Source organism: Triticum urartu, chromosome 2, assembly GCF_003073215.2.
Source record: "Triticum urartu cultivar G1812 chromosome 2, Tu2.1, whole genome shotgun sequence".
NCBI lineage: Eukaryota > Viridiplantae > Streptophyta > Magnoliopsida > Poales > Poaceae > Triticum > Triticum urartu.
This window is the reverse complement of record NC_053023.1, coordinates 228,036,498-228,049,971: the sequence shown is the minus strand read 5'-3', so window position 1 is coordinate 228,049,971 and position 13,474 is coordinate 228,036,498.

Sequence of the window (13,474 nt, the reverse complement as noted above, 5' to 3'; positions counted from 1 at the left end):
TCCAGAGGAGTTGGTTTGAGACCAAAACTCAAAGGAAATTTGGTACTTCCTTTGTAAATCATCTAGGCTTAAAATAATTGACAGAATTGTTTTGGGGAATAGAATAAACGAAATAAAATCCAAAAATGGGTTGGACTTGTTGGAACAGAAAGTTTGGATTGCCCCAAAGTGGAGGAAGGGGTTTTGGGAGGATTTACCACAAGAGACATGGTAAAACCATGGGTGGTTTCAAAATAAGAGAAGCCCCAAAACTCATAGGTTTCCTTTTTAAAGAAAATAAATAAATTCCAAAAATATATTTGAGAAGGGAACAATCAGAAGAAAGGTTTTTAATAATCAAACACCAGAGTTGAAGAAGATACAAAAAATAAAATCCTTGCCAAGGGAAAAAGTTTTGAGAGAGAAAACTTTGGAAGAGATTAAATGACCTTCTTCAAAACCAACAAGGTTTTTTTTGAAAATTAAATAAATTTTTTTTGGAGTGTCACAACACCTACCCCCTTAGGAAAAATCTCGTCCCCGAGATTTTAGCTGATCCTCAAATAAGTGTGGGTGCTCTATCCGAAGAAAATCCTCTCTTTCCCAAGTTGCTTCACTCTCGGTGTGATTGCTCCACTGAACTCTGAAAAACTTGATGGTTTTCTGTCGGGTCCTCCTTTCAGACTCCTCTAATATTTTTATGGGATGTTCCCGATAGGTGAGGTCTGGCTACACGTCAATGTTTTCATGGGATACTTGTTTTTCTGGGTTGCTTACGCACTTCCTCAACTACGAGACGTGGAACACGTCATGGACATCGGATAATTCTTCGGGTAATTCTAGCTGGTAGGCTACCGTGCCTCTTCGTGCCACTATACAGAATGGTCTGGTGAATCTTGGTGCTAGCTTTCCCTTAATTTTGAATCGCTGCAGGCCCCTCATAGGAGATACTTGCAGGTACACATACTCTCCGGTTTCAAAACTGACTCCACGATGTTTTTGATCGTAATAACTCTTGTGTCGGCTTTGAGCTGTCTTGAGTCGGTCCCTGATTAGCTTGACCTTTTCCTCGGCTTCTTTGAGCATGTCTGGGCCGAAGATATTGCTGTCTCCGGTCTCTGACCAATTTAGCGGGGTACGACATCTCCGCCCGTACAGAGCTTCAAATGGTGCCATTTGCAGGCTGGCCTGGTAACTGTTGTTGTATGTGAACTCTGCGTATGGCAAGCTTTCTTCCCAACTAGTTCCATAGGTGAGGACACATGCTCTCAGCATGTCTTCTAGAATTTGGTTTACGCGTTCAGTTTGTCCATCAGTCTAGGGATGGTATGTTGTACTAAAGGCCAGTTGAGTTCCTAGCGATTGTTGCAGCTGCTCCCAAAATCTAGAGACAAACTGAGTGCCTCTGTCGGATATTATAGTCTTTGGGACTCCATGCAGACAGACTATGCGGGGGAGATAAATCTTGGCAAGCTTCTGAGTGGTGTGAGTTGTCTTCACTGGAATGAAATGCGCCACCTTGGTTAATCTATCAGTGATGACCCATATGGCATCATTCCCGCGTTGTGACCGAGGTAGTCCGACAATGAAATCCATCCCTATTTCGTCCCATTTCCACTCAGGTATTCTGTTCGGTTGCAGTAGTCCGGCTGGTCTTTGATGCTCAGCTTTTATGCGTTGACAAGAATCGCAACATGCAATGAAGGTGGCTATATCCCTCTTCATACCATGCCACCAAAATCTTTCCTGAATGTCCTTATACATTTTGGTTCCTCCAGGGTGGATCGAATATGGAGCAGTGTGGGCTTCAGCTAGAATTTGCTGTTTGAGGTCCTCTATATTTGGCATGCAGAGTCTGTCTCCGTACCATAATATTCCCTCATCGTCTATGACGAATTCCGAGGCCTTGCCCATACTCACCTTTCTTTTTATGCCTTCGATGCTAGGGTGTCCATGCTGAGCTTCTTTAATCCTCTCCACAAGGTTGGGTTGTACTTCCAAATTTGTTATGGTGCCTTCCGTGACCATCATCAATTTGAGTTTGGCAAACTCTTGTTGGAATTCAGGTCTCAAGCCTTGTAGACTGTTGTGATCCGAGCTGGGGTTCCGACTAAGAGCATCTGCCACTACATTTGCTTTTCCTGGATGATAGTGGATACCAACATCATAATCTTTTACCAATTCCAACCAGCGTCGTTGCCGTAAATTGAGTTCTAGCTGTGTGAAAATATACTTGAGGCTTTTATGGTCCGTGTATATTTCACAACGATTTCCAAGTAAGAAGAGTCTCCATTCCTTGAGTGCATGAATGACTGCTGCCAACTCCAAGTCATGAGTGGGATAATTTTCTTCATGCTTGCGAAGTTGTCTGGAAACGTCCGTGACTACTTTCCCTTCTTGCATCAATACGCATCCGAGACCCTTTCGGGATGCGTCACAATACACTTCAAAGTTCTTGTGTATGTCTGGCACAATTAATACTAGTGCTGTCATTAATTTCCTTTTTAGTTCTTGGAAACTTTTCTCGCAAGCTTCCGTCCATTCAAACTTCTTGTCCTTCTTGAGTAACTGTGTCATTGGTTCTGCTATGGTGGAGAACCCTTCAATAAACCGTCGGTAGTATCCTGCCATTCCCAAGAAACTTCGTACATCCGTTACACTTGTTGGTGATTTCTAGCCAAGTACGGCCTTGACTTTTTCCGAGTCTACGGCAATACCTTCTTGGGTCAGTACGTGGCCCAGAAAACCTACCTGTCTTAGCCAAAATTCACACTTGCTGAACTTGGCGTACAATTGATGTTTCCTGAGTTCTCCTAGTACAATTCTGAGATGTTCAGCATGCTCTTCTGGTGTCTTGGAGTATATCAGAATATCGTCGATGAATACCACAACAAACTTGTCCATAAACTTCATAAATATTTTGTTCATGAGGTGAACAAAATATGCAGGGGCGTTTGTTAGTCCAAATGGCATTACTGTGAACTCATACAGTCCGTATCTGGAGGTGAAGGCTGTCTTGGGGATATCTTCTGTTCGTACTTTTAATTGATCGTATCCCGACCTTAAGTCAATTTTTGAGAAGACCTTGGCCTGAGCGAGCTGATCAAATAAATCATTTATCCGTGGCATCGGGTATTTGTTCTTGATTGTGACCATGTTAAGTGCTTGATAGTCTATACACAATCTCAGTGTCCCATCCTTCTTCTTGGCAAATAAAATTGGTGAACCCCAAGGTGAGGAGCTGGCTCGAATATATCCTTTGTCCAGTAATTCTTTTATTTGCTTCTTCAATTCTACCAACTCGGATGGTGCCATTCTGTATGGTTTCTTGTATATGGGGGTGGTTCCGGGTGCTAGCTCAATGTTGAATTCTATCTCTCGGTCTGGTGGCATGCCTGGTAGTTCTTCGGGAAATACGTCTGGAAATTCACACACTACTGGTACCTTGCTTAATTCAGAAACGTCCACCTTGTTCAATCTCGGTTGCCGGGATATTTTTCTCTCTTTGGCTGAAACTCTTATTGTCTTCCCGTGGTGGTGGGTGAGAATTACGATCCGGTTGAAACAGTCAATAAAACCTTTGTTGGTGGTTAACCAATCCATCCCTAGGATGACATCCAGTCCTTTATTTTCCAATACAATAAGGTTGGCGTGAAACTTCAATCCTTCAAACTCAATAACCACACCTTGGCAGTAACTCTGAGTAACTTGCTTAATCCCAGGGGACTTGATGATCATGGATTTTTCCAAGGGAAGCATCGAAAAATTATTTTGCAAAGCAAAACTCTTCGAAATGAATGATTGAGAAGCTCCAGAATCAAACAAAACCATGGCAGGTATTGTGTTGACAGGAAACGTACCGAGTACGATATCCGGGGCATTCTGTGCTTCCTCTTTGGTCACGTGGTTCAGATAACCCTTCCTGTGGTTGTTATTCGGGTTGAAATGGTTTCGCTTGGGCGCTGAATTATTGCCACCGTTGTTCGGCTTTGGGGTCGAGTTCCTTGGCTTGGGACACTGCTTGGCATAGTGCCCTTCCTCTCCGCAAGCGTAGCAAGTGACGCCTGGGCGATATGTGAACTCCTTGTCCCTTGCATGGAAATTCTTGATTGGGCGTGAGACATTTGTCGTGGGTTTGTGTATCCCACCTTTCTGAAAATCCGTCTTGCTTCGGTGGTTGCGAGCAAGAGTTGTCTGGTCCCTTTTTTGTTTGCGGAAATCCTCCAAGCTGCGTCTCTCATTTTCCAAGGTAATGGCCTTATCCACTAGCATTTTGAAATCTGGAAAAGTGTGCACAACCAGCTGGCATTTAAGCGCGGGCGCCAGACCGTCTAGGAATTTCTCCATCTTCTTGCTTTCAGTCATACGCTCTTCGTTGGCATAGCGAGACAACAGAGTAAACTGACCGTTGTATTCTGACACCGTCATGGTCCTTTGTTTGAGGTCATCAAACTCTCTCTTCTTGATCTTCATAAGACTTTTAGGAATGTGCGCCCCGCGAAAACCTTCTTTGAACTCCTCCCAGGTTATATCATTTTCGTTAGGGTGCATGTGTAGGAAATTTTCCCACCATGATGCAGTTGCTCCTGTGAGATAGTGCGGAGCATATAGTACTTTCTCGAGGTCTGAAAATTGTGCAATAATTAATTTTCTTTCCATGTCTCGGAGCCAAACCTCGGCCTCAAGAGGTTTGTTAGTATGAGAAAATGTTTGGGGACGCGTCTTCTGTAGCTCAGATAACTTGGATTGCTGCTGATACTGTCCACGGTGATTTCCCATATTGATGACTTGGTTCGTCATTTCCTGGTGTTGTTGCTGACTTTGCTCATAAAGGCGGCACATTTGGGAAAGTGTTGTTTCACTGTCTTGTTGACTTGACTGCCCCTGTGCGAAATTGTTGCTTGGTTGTGTGCCATAATTTTCCTCTGGCTGAGTTGGCATGGAGCGCGTCCAGGGACGAGTCATTTTTCACTCTAGGGATATATTTTGTAAAACTCATAAGAAAGGGAAAAGAGTCGCAAAAATCAATAAATGCACAAAGAGGGAAATAAATTAAATGCTCCAGGATTTCTCAAGAAAACAAATTGATTGCACACGGAGAAGGACTGCTCATTACATATCTTACACGCAAGAAGTAATTATACAATACATCACTCAGGATATGCGTACATATTCCTGACATGTTATTTAGGCTAGTGCACTTCTCCCAGTTCGTACATGATGCGCAAACAAGCTACTCTTCACAACTTATGTACATATAAACATATCGTACAAAGCGATACATCGCATGGCGGCTAAGTGTACTCAGTCGGAGATGGTAAGGATCTCATTTGCCCTGCTAAGGGTGAGGCGCAGTGAGCCTGGGGACTCGACCTCCTCCTCGCTAATAGGCTCCAGACGTGTAGTGCTGCGCCGAGTAGATGGAGCGGGCGCCAGAGGCGGAGCAACACAAATAGGAGTGGGCGCAATGACTTGGTTGAACTCTTCGGTGGTAGGCAGGCGACGAGCAGTGGCGAGAGTGGTAGGTGCATAAGATGCTGAGGACGAGATGAAAGTCAGTGGCGGTGCGGTGTGAAGGAGCTCCCTCCTGTTGGCGGCACAGCCATGGACTGAGTCCATGCGGGCAGCCACGAAGTCGTCCACCAGGGTGTTGAAGGCTGCCTCCAGAGCCCGGAGGTACTCAATAAGCATCTCAAAAGCCTCGTCTCGTTCTCCTCTGGGGCAAGAGAACGCGTAGTGACAGGTGTATGGCACATGGCATGGAAGGTAGCGGTAACGACGAGTCTTCATCGAGGGAAGGACATCCCTGAGACGAGCTATCGCCTCGCGGGCTGCCATCTGCATAGCATGCTTCTCCATAGGCATGGCTCTTCCCAAGTACCGGAAGCGGCGTAACTCAACACGCCCTCCCTTGAATTGCACCGCGGCCTGGTGCATGGTCAGACTGTCGTTGACCTTGTGTTGATAGAGTGTGAAGACTGGGCGCATTGATGGCCCCATCACGACCTGAACGATGAAGGAGAGGAGCTTGACGAACCCATCGGGCACGTTGGCGAACATCTGTGACTCGCAGCTGTTGTCAGCCATCTAGAAAAGTAGGCAAAAACTCTGAATGGTCAGATCATAAATTTATGCTAACTGTCAGAAAATGACTACATTTGCAAAAATATGAATTAGCTCTATTATGCTAATAACCGATTAGTGATCGCACCTAGTGGCTTCCTACAGTCAGCCTGGCTCTGGTACCAAGCTTGTCACGACCGGTTTTCCAATAAAATGTTTATTGAGAAGCCGATCTTTTGAGTCCAGTATGAGGAAAAATCCTCCTTACTGGTAGACAAAATTCTTGATACAGTAAGCCAGTAGCATATAATATATTACAGGGTCGAGCTAAGGCTGCTCAACAAATTATTACAAGCACCCCAATAATTATACATAATGGTGGATATGACACAATGGTGTGGTGGCATACTACTGACTCGAGATAAAAGTGGTGGTGGAATATCACAGTGGAGTGGATAACACGACTCCTAAACTGGCAGCTCATCGAGCGTCGAGGTGAGGCTTGATGAATTTATTCGGGTAGCGGAAGCGGATATAATACAGTAACCAAATCCAGGATCACTCGAGGCTGACTGGGACTCCCCTAGGCGTCGGACTCGCTACTCTTCATCCATGAGATCGCCTTCGTCAACATCTGGCCAAATCAACAAGCCAGGTGAGTACTTTGAAAGTACTCGCAAGACAGCTCGGACATAAGATATAACAAATGCATGCATGAATGCGTCATGAGTAATTAGTAATGCACATTCGATTTAGTAAATAATGGCACAACATGCTAAATAAAAAGGGAGTCGAGTGGTAGTCTTCCCAAAATCCCAACAAAAAAATAACTGAAAACCGATCAGGTGTCTGGAGCGACGCCTTGAAGGGTGAACAAATAAATAATCATGCAATAGTCGGGCGTCTAAGCGACACCACATAAAGGGCTTATATTGAAAAGTAAATGACATGTGTGCCACAGTCGGACGTCGGAACGACATCGCAGAAAGGGCTTATATCGCAAGTAAATTACAAGCGTGCCACAGTCGGACGTCTGAGCGACATCGCAGAAAGGGCTTATATCGAAAGTAAATAATAAGCGGGCACAGTCGGACGTCTGAGCGACATCACAGAAAGGGCTTATATCGAAAGTAAATAACAAGCGTGCCACAGTCGGACGTCTGAGCGACATCACAGAAAGGGCTTATATTGAGAGTAAATAATAAGCGTGCCATAGTCGGACGTCTGAGCGACATCACAGAAAGGGCTTATATAGAAAGTAAATAACAAGTGTGCCACAGTCGGACGATTGAGCGACATCACAGAAAGGGCTTATATTGAGAGTAAATAACAAGCGTGCCACAGTCGGACGTCTGAGCGACATCACAAAAAGGGCTTAAATTTCCTTATTCATATCTGATAAATTCACAAAGATATAATACTCATAAGAAATATTCAACACACAATAATAAACGGGTTAGTCCATCCACAGGAATAAACATTTAACCGGACTTAACACTCATGCGGTTCACCAGAGTTTTTGTCACTGAGACTGACACTTGACAAGATAAGTTGAACACATTACTTGGACATGGACAAGATGATTCAAAGGATTTTTGACTCTGCGGAGTTTGTACTAAATTACCCACAGCCAACGGATTTCCGTAGTCACGAAGGACTAGTCCCGATTACGGTATTTCGGTAGAAACACATCTAACCAGTACACACCCATCCCACCTCACGATGCCAGGAATCACCCTAGACAGCGTTCAAGAAAAACTTTGAGACGGGGAGATCACAATCTCGAATAGCATGGGATCAAATTTATATACGCGCGCTCTAAGGGGTGCCCCCCTCTCGGTCCCAACCGGAAACACCCATGCCCCCTGACCGGATGACTGGCTTTAATCCAGGGCCATGGAACCCTCATCACGGCCTCTCGATTTGGTGTGTACCAGGAAAGCGGTTCGCAACTTACTAAGCCATATCCCTTGCGGAAAACATGTGGTAGTACAGGAAGGGAAAACGGATGGAAACTGGACTGATTCATGTTGACACTGGAGTCAAATAGTTTGGCATAAGACTGGCATGCTACAACACTGCCATCTTACCCATTCTCATGCCATCACATGGCCATGCAAACTCATATCCAACAACTTATGGATTTTCGAAACTCACTTGCCTCAACTTTGCATGTAATATGACATTCATCGAGATGCTCATAAACATGCCATGAAACTACTTAATGCAAACATGCCAAAGACACTCATCATATCAAAAGTTCAAACATGCTTGCCTGGTTCAGAGTAGTCGGAGCCTAACTCGGTGAAGTTCGCGGTTCCGTCACCTCCTTCGGTATCTACGGTATAAAGAAACATACGCGCTAACGTAAATACCGTGAGGTGCACAAAAGAAATTCCAAATATTTTTCAAATAAATATGATAAAAAACTAGACAAAAATTTAAAGAGGAAAGAAAAAGAATCAATCAAAAATCATTTTTTGTTTAAAAGTTATAAGGGTTTTAATCCAGGGACCTTTCTGTAATGAAACAGAAACTTCTCAGGGTTCATTTTATAAAATAGAAGACGTTTCATTTGAGAATAGGCCGACCCAGAGGGGAGATGTACTTTGGCAGAAGACACTTTCAGAAAACGTTTCGTTTAAAAGAAAAGAGAGGCTGACGGGGGGTCCCACCCGTCAGGTTTGAAATTTCAAACGGGGAAGAAACAGAGCTCGTCGGCGCCCGAGAGCTGCGGTGGTCGCCGGCGGCGATCCACGGCGAGTTAGGAGGATCGGAGAGTACCTACGTGCTCAGCGTGTCCTTCCGCGTCGGTGGATGATGGTGGTGGTCGTCGGCGAGCACCACGTCGACGGCGGTCCTTGCTCCGGCGGACGGCGGCTTGGGTGGAGTTGGATCTCGTCGGGGAGAGCTACGGAGGTCAAATTGAAGCCTGGGTTAGATCACTGGGTGCTCGAGGAGACTACTGACGAGGTTTGGGCGGCGGGGATGGCCTCACCGGAGTGGATCGAGCTGGTGGCCGAGGCGGATCGGGGCGGCCGGAGTTGGGGGGAGGAGACCTCCTCGAGGTCCTCCTAGTGGCTTGGCGGGGTCCTGGTGGGGTGCAGTGGTGGTGCGTGCTCGAGGGCGAGCTCGGGGCCCCTTTTTATAGGCGATCCGAGGGAGTGGCCGTGAACGGAGATCTCCGGCGATGGTTACGGCGGCACAGAGCTTGGTCGGGGAGTTTAGGGAGTTGGGCGTCAACATGGAGTTCCTCTGGTTCCGTTTAGGCGCTAAACGAGTTCGGATTAGGTGCTTTGGGTGGGTTCGACAGAACGGGGCGGCGCGGGCCCGTCGGCGGCAGAGGGCGCGCCCTGTGCTTGCCGGGCCATGGCGAGGGTGCTGCAGGGTGCGCTGGCGTGCATGAGGCCATGCGGAGGGCAAGGGAACGATGGGCGGCGTCGGACGGCGTAGCAAGCTAGCACGGGCTCTCGCTGGCCGCCACGGGTGGCTCTGCCACTGCAGAAGCTGCCAGCGTCGGCAATGCTCGCCGCCACCGACACCTGCACCCGTCCAAGAGGGCGTGCGGTGCTCTGGCCAGGGAGGAGAGGCCGTGCACAACGCGCCAGGGCGCACTGTTGATTGGTAACAACACTCTGACGAAAAACGACACTGAATTTCTCTGAAACTCTGAATTTTCTGAAACTGCACAGTAACAGTGTCGGCCAAGTGTTCGACGAAATGATTTTGGCATGTGGGGAATTTTCCTTGAGCTGATTTTTGGTGGGGTGGCCTCTCATTGCATCTGGGGGCTGCCTGGATTTTGGTAGAATTTTTGGAGAAGAGGAGATATGAATTTCACCAAATTTGACAAATCTGGTCCAAACTTGCAGAGGTTGAAACTTGAAAATTTTGAAAAGAAGAAGAGTGGATCTTGATGGATCTAGGTTGGGGGTGCTAAGGCTATCCAGAGGAGTTGGTTTGAGACCAAAACTCAAAGGAAATTTGGTACTTCCTTTGTAAATCATCTAGGCTTAAAATAATTGACAAAATTGTTTTGGGGAATAGAATAAACGAAATAAAATCCAAAGTTGGGTTGGACTTGTTGGAACAGAAAGTTTGGATTGCCCCAAAGTGGAGGGAGGGGTTTTGGGAGGATTTACCACAAGAGACATGGTAAAACCATGGGTGGTTTCAAAATAAGAGAAGCCCCAAAACTCATAGGGTTCCTTTTTAAAGAAAATAAATAAATTCCAAAAATATATTTGAGAAGGGAACAATCAGAACAAAGGTTTTTAATAATCAAACACCAGAGTTGAATAAGATACAAAAAATAAAATCCTTGCCAAGGGAAAAAGTTTTGAGAGAGAAAACTTTGGAAGAGATTAAATGACCTTCTTCAAAACCAACAAGGTTTTGTTGAAAGTTAAATAAAAAAAATTTCGGAGTGTCACAAAAGTCCGGAGACTCGTCCCATTTTGTGAGGGAATCATAGCTTCAATCATCCTTTAATCACGTGGGACAATGATCTAATAATGATGATCATCACATTTTTATTTACTTACAACTCGATACTAGAAAAGATATGACTCTATATGAATGCCTCCGGCGGTGTACCGGAATGTGCAATGATCTAGCGTAGAAATAACATCAAAACATCACGTTAGCTATCTTATGACCATGCAAAGCAATATGACAATGATGGAACGTGTCATAATAAACAGAACAGCCGAGGTTGCATGGCAATATATCTCGGAATGGCTATGGAAATGCCATAATAGATAGGTATGGTGGCTGTTTTGAGGAAGGTATGTGGTGGGTTTAATGCACCGATGAAAAATTCACGGTACTAGAGAGGCTAGCAAAGATGGATGGGTGAGAGTGCGTATAATCCATGGACTAAACATTAGTCATAAAGAACTCATATACTTATTGCACAAATTTATTAGCTATCGAAATAAAGTACTACACACATGCTATCGGCGTTCTGGGAACCAGGGTACCCAGACTTGCCTGCATGCGGCCCATGGCATGGCTCCTTCAACGGCCTTGTACGGCCCATCTTCAGCACCTCAAAGACAAGACCCTCGCAAGGGGCCAAGCCTCGCTAGGTGGACGACATCAAGACCTCCGGAGGGAGGGGCCTCCCTAGACTGGCTCCCAAGGAGCGGAGATTTCTATGCAGGCACCCACCTCATGAGGCTGAGGTGACGCCAGCCATGACGACCAAGGCCAGGCGGGCGCCAGCGGGCGCAGAGGAACAGGTTTCCTCTATAGTGCTAGAAGCAAGTGCAGGCGTAGGGTCCCGAGGAATCAGCCAAAGGTTTCCATTCCCGTGCAACAAGACCAAGACCGGAAGGACGGTCGGGCGGATGTCATCATCGAGCCCACCACAGCGTCATGACCGGAAGCTTTGCAGGAGAAGACCACCTTTCGTCAGGATAGGATGTACTACTTGTCCCCCTTCAAAATTGTTCACAGTGGGATCCCTTCCTGTCTTCGTTTGGGGGAAGAGGACCGAGGCCACTATAAATATAGCTTAGAGACCACCATAGAAAGGGAGAGACCTCACTAGCTCACACCCACACTAGAACATACCTCATGAGATTGTTCTTCCCTTGTACTAGTTCATACTCAGCCCCCGCGAGGCTAATTCACCATAAAGAAGGAGAAGGGTCTTACACCGCAAGGTGGCCCGAACCTAGGTAAACTGTTGTGTCTCTCTTCTTTCTTGTTCATCGAGCTAGGTGATACGTCTCCAACGTATCTATAATTTTTGATTGTTCCCTCCTATTATATTATCTATCTTGGATGTTTTATATGCATCTATATGCTATTTTATATGATTTTTGGGACTAACCAATTAACCTAGATCCCAGTGCCAGTTTCTGTTTTTCCTTGTTTTTGAGTTTCGCAGAAAAGGAATATCAAATGCAGTCCAATTGACCTGAAAATTTACAGAGATTACTTTTGGAAAATATGAAGAATAATGGAACAAAAAGATATCGGAGAGGGGTCCCGAGGCCGCCACCCCCCTAGGGCGCCCCCGGTCCTTGTCATCGCCTCGTGGGCCCCCCTGACTTGTTGCCAACGCCAACACCTCTTATAAATCCAAAAATACCCAGAACAAAGCCTAGATCAGGAGTTCCACCACCGCAAGCCTCTCTAGCCACCAAAAACCAATCAGGAGCCCGCTCCGGCACCCTGCCGGAGGGGGAAACCATCACCGGTGGCCATCTTCATCATCCCGGTGCTCTCCATGACAAGGAGGGAGTAGTTCACCCTCGGGGCTGAGGGTATGTACCAGTATCTATGTGTTTGATCTCTCTCTCTCTCTCGTGTTCTTGATTTGGCACGATCTTGATGTACCGCGAGCTTTGCTACTATAGTTGAATCATATGGTGTTCCCCCCTCCATCTTCTTGTAATGGATTGAGTTTTCCCTTTGAAGTTATCTTATCGGATTGAGTCTTTAAGGATTTGAGAACACTTGTTGTATGTCTTGCATGTACTTATCTGTGGTGACAATGGGATACTCACGTGATCCACTTGATATATGTTTTGGTGATCAACTTGTGGGTTTTGTGACCTTGTGTACTTATATGCATAGGGGTTGCCACACGTTTTCGTGTTGACTCTCTCGTAGAAACTTTGGGGCACTCTTTGAAGTTCTTCATGTTTGTTTGAATAGATGAATTTGAGATTGTGTGATGCATATCGTATAATCAAACCCACGGATCCTTGTGGCGACATCTGAGTATCTAGGTGACATTAGGGTTTTGGTAGATGTGTGTCTTAAGGTGTTATTTTACTACAAACTCTAGGGTTGTTTGTGACACTTATAGGAATAGCCCAATAGATGGATCAGAAAGAATAACTTTGAGGTGGTTTCGTACCCTACAATAATCTCTTCGTTTGTTCTCCGCTATTGGTGACTTTGGAGTGACTCTTTGTCGCATGTTCAGGGATTGTTATATGATCTAATTATGTTATCATTGTTGAGGGAACTTGCACTAGTGAAAGTATGAACCCTAGGCCTTGTTTCCAAGCATTGCAATACCGTTTTTACTCACTTTTGTTACTAGTTACCTTGCTGTTTTTATATTTTCGTATTACAAAAACCTATATCTACTATCCATATTACGCTTGTATCACCATCTCCTCATCGAACTAGTGCACCTATACAATTTACCATTGTATTGGGTGTGTTGGGGACACAAGAGACTCTTTGCTATTTGGTTGCAGGGTTGTTTGTGAGAGGACATCTTCATCCTACGCCTCCCACGGATTGATAAACCTTAGGTCATCCACTTGAGGGAATTTGCTACTGTTCTACAAAACTCTACGCTTGGAGGCCCAACATGAGTCTACAAGAAGAAGGTTGCGTAGTAGACATCAAGCTCTTTGTATGATGAGCATGATCGGAATGTTGTTAGTATGAATTTGTTGAATAT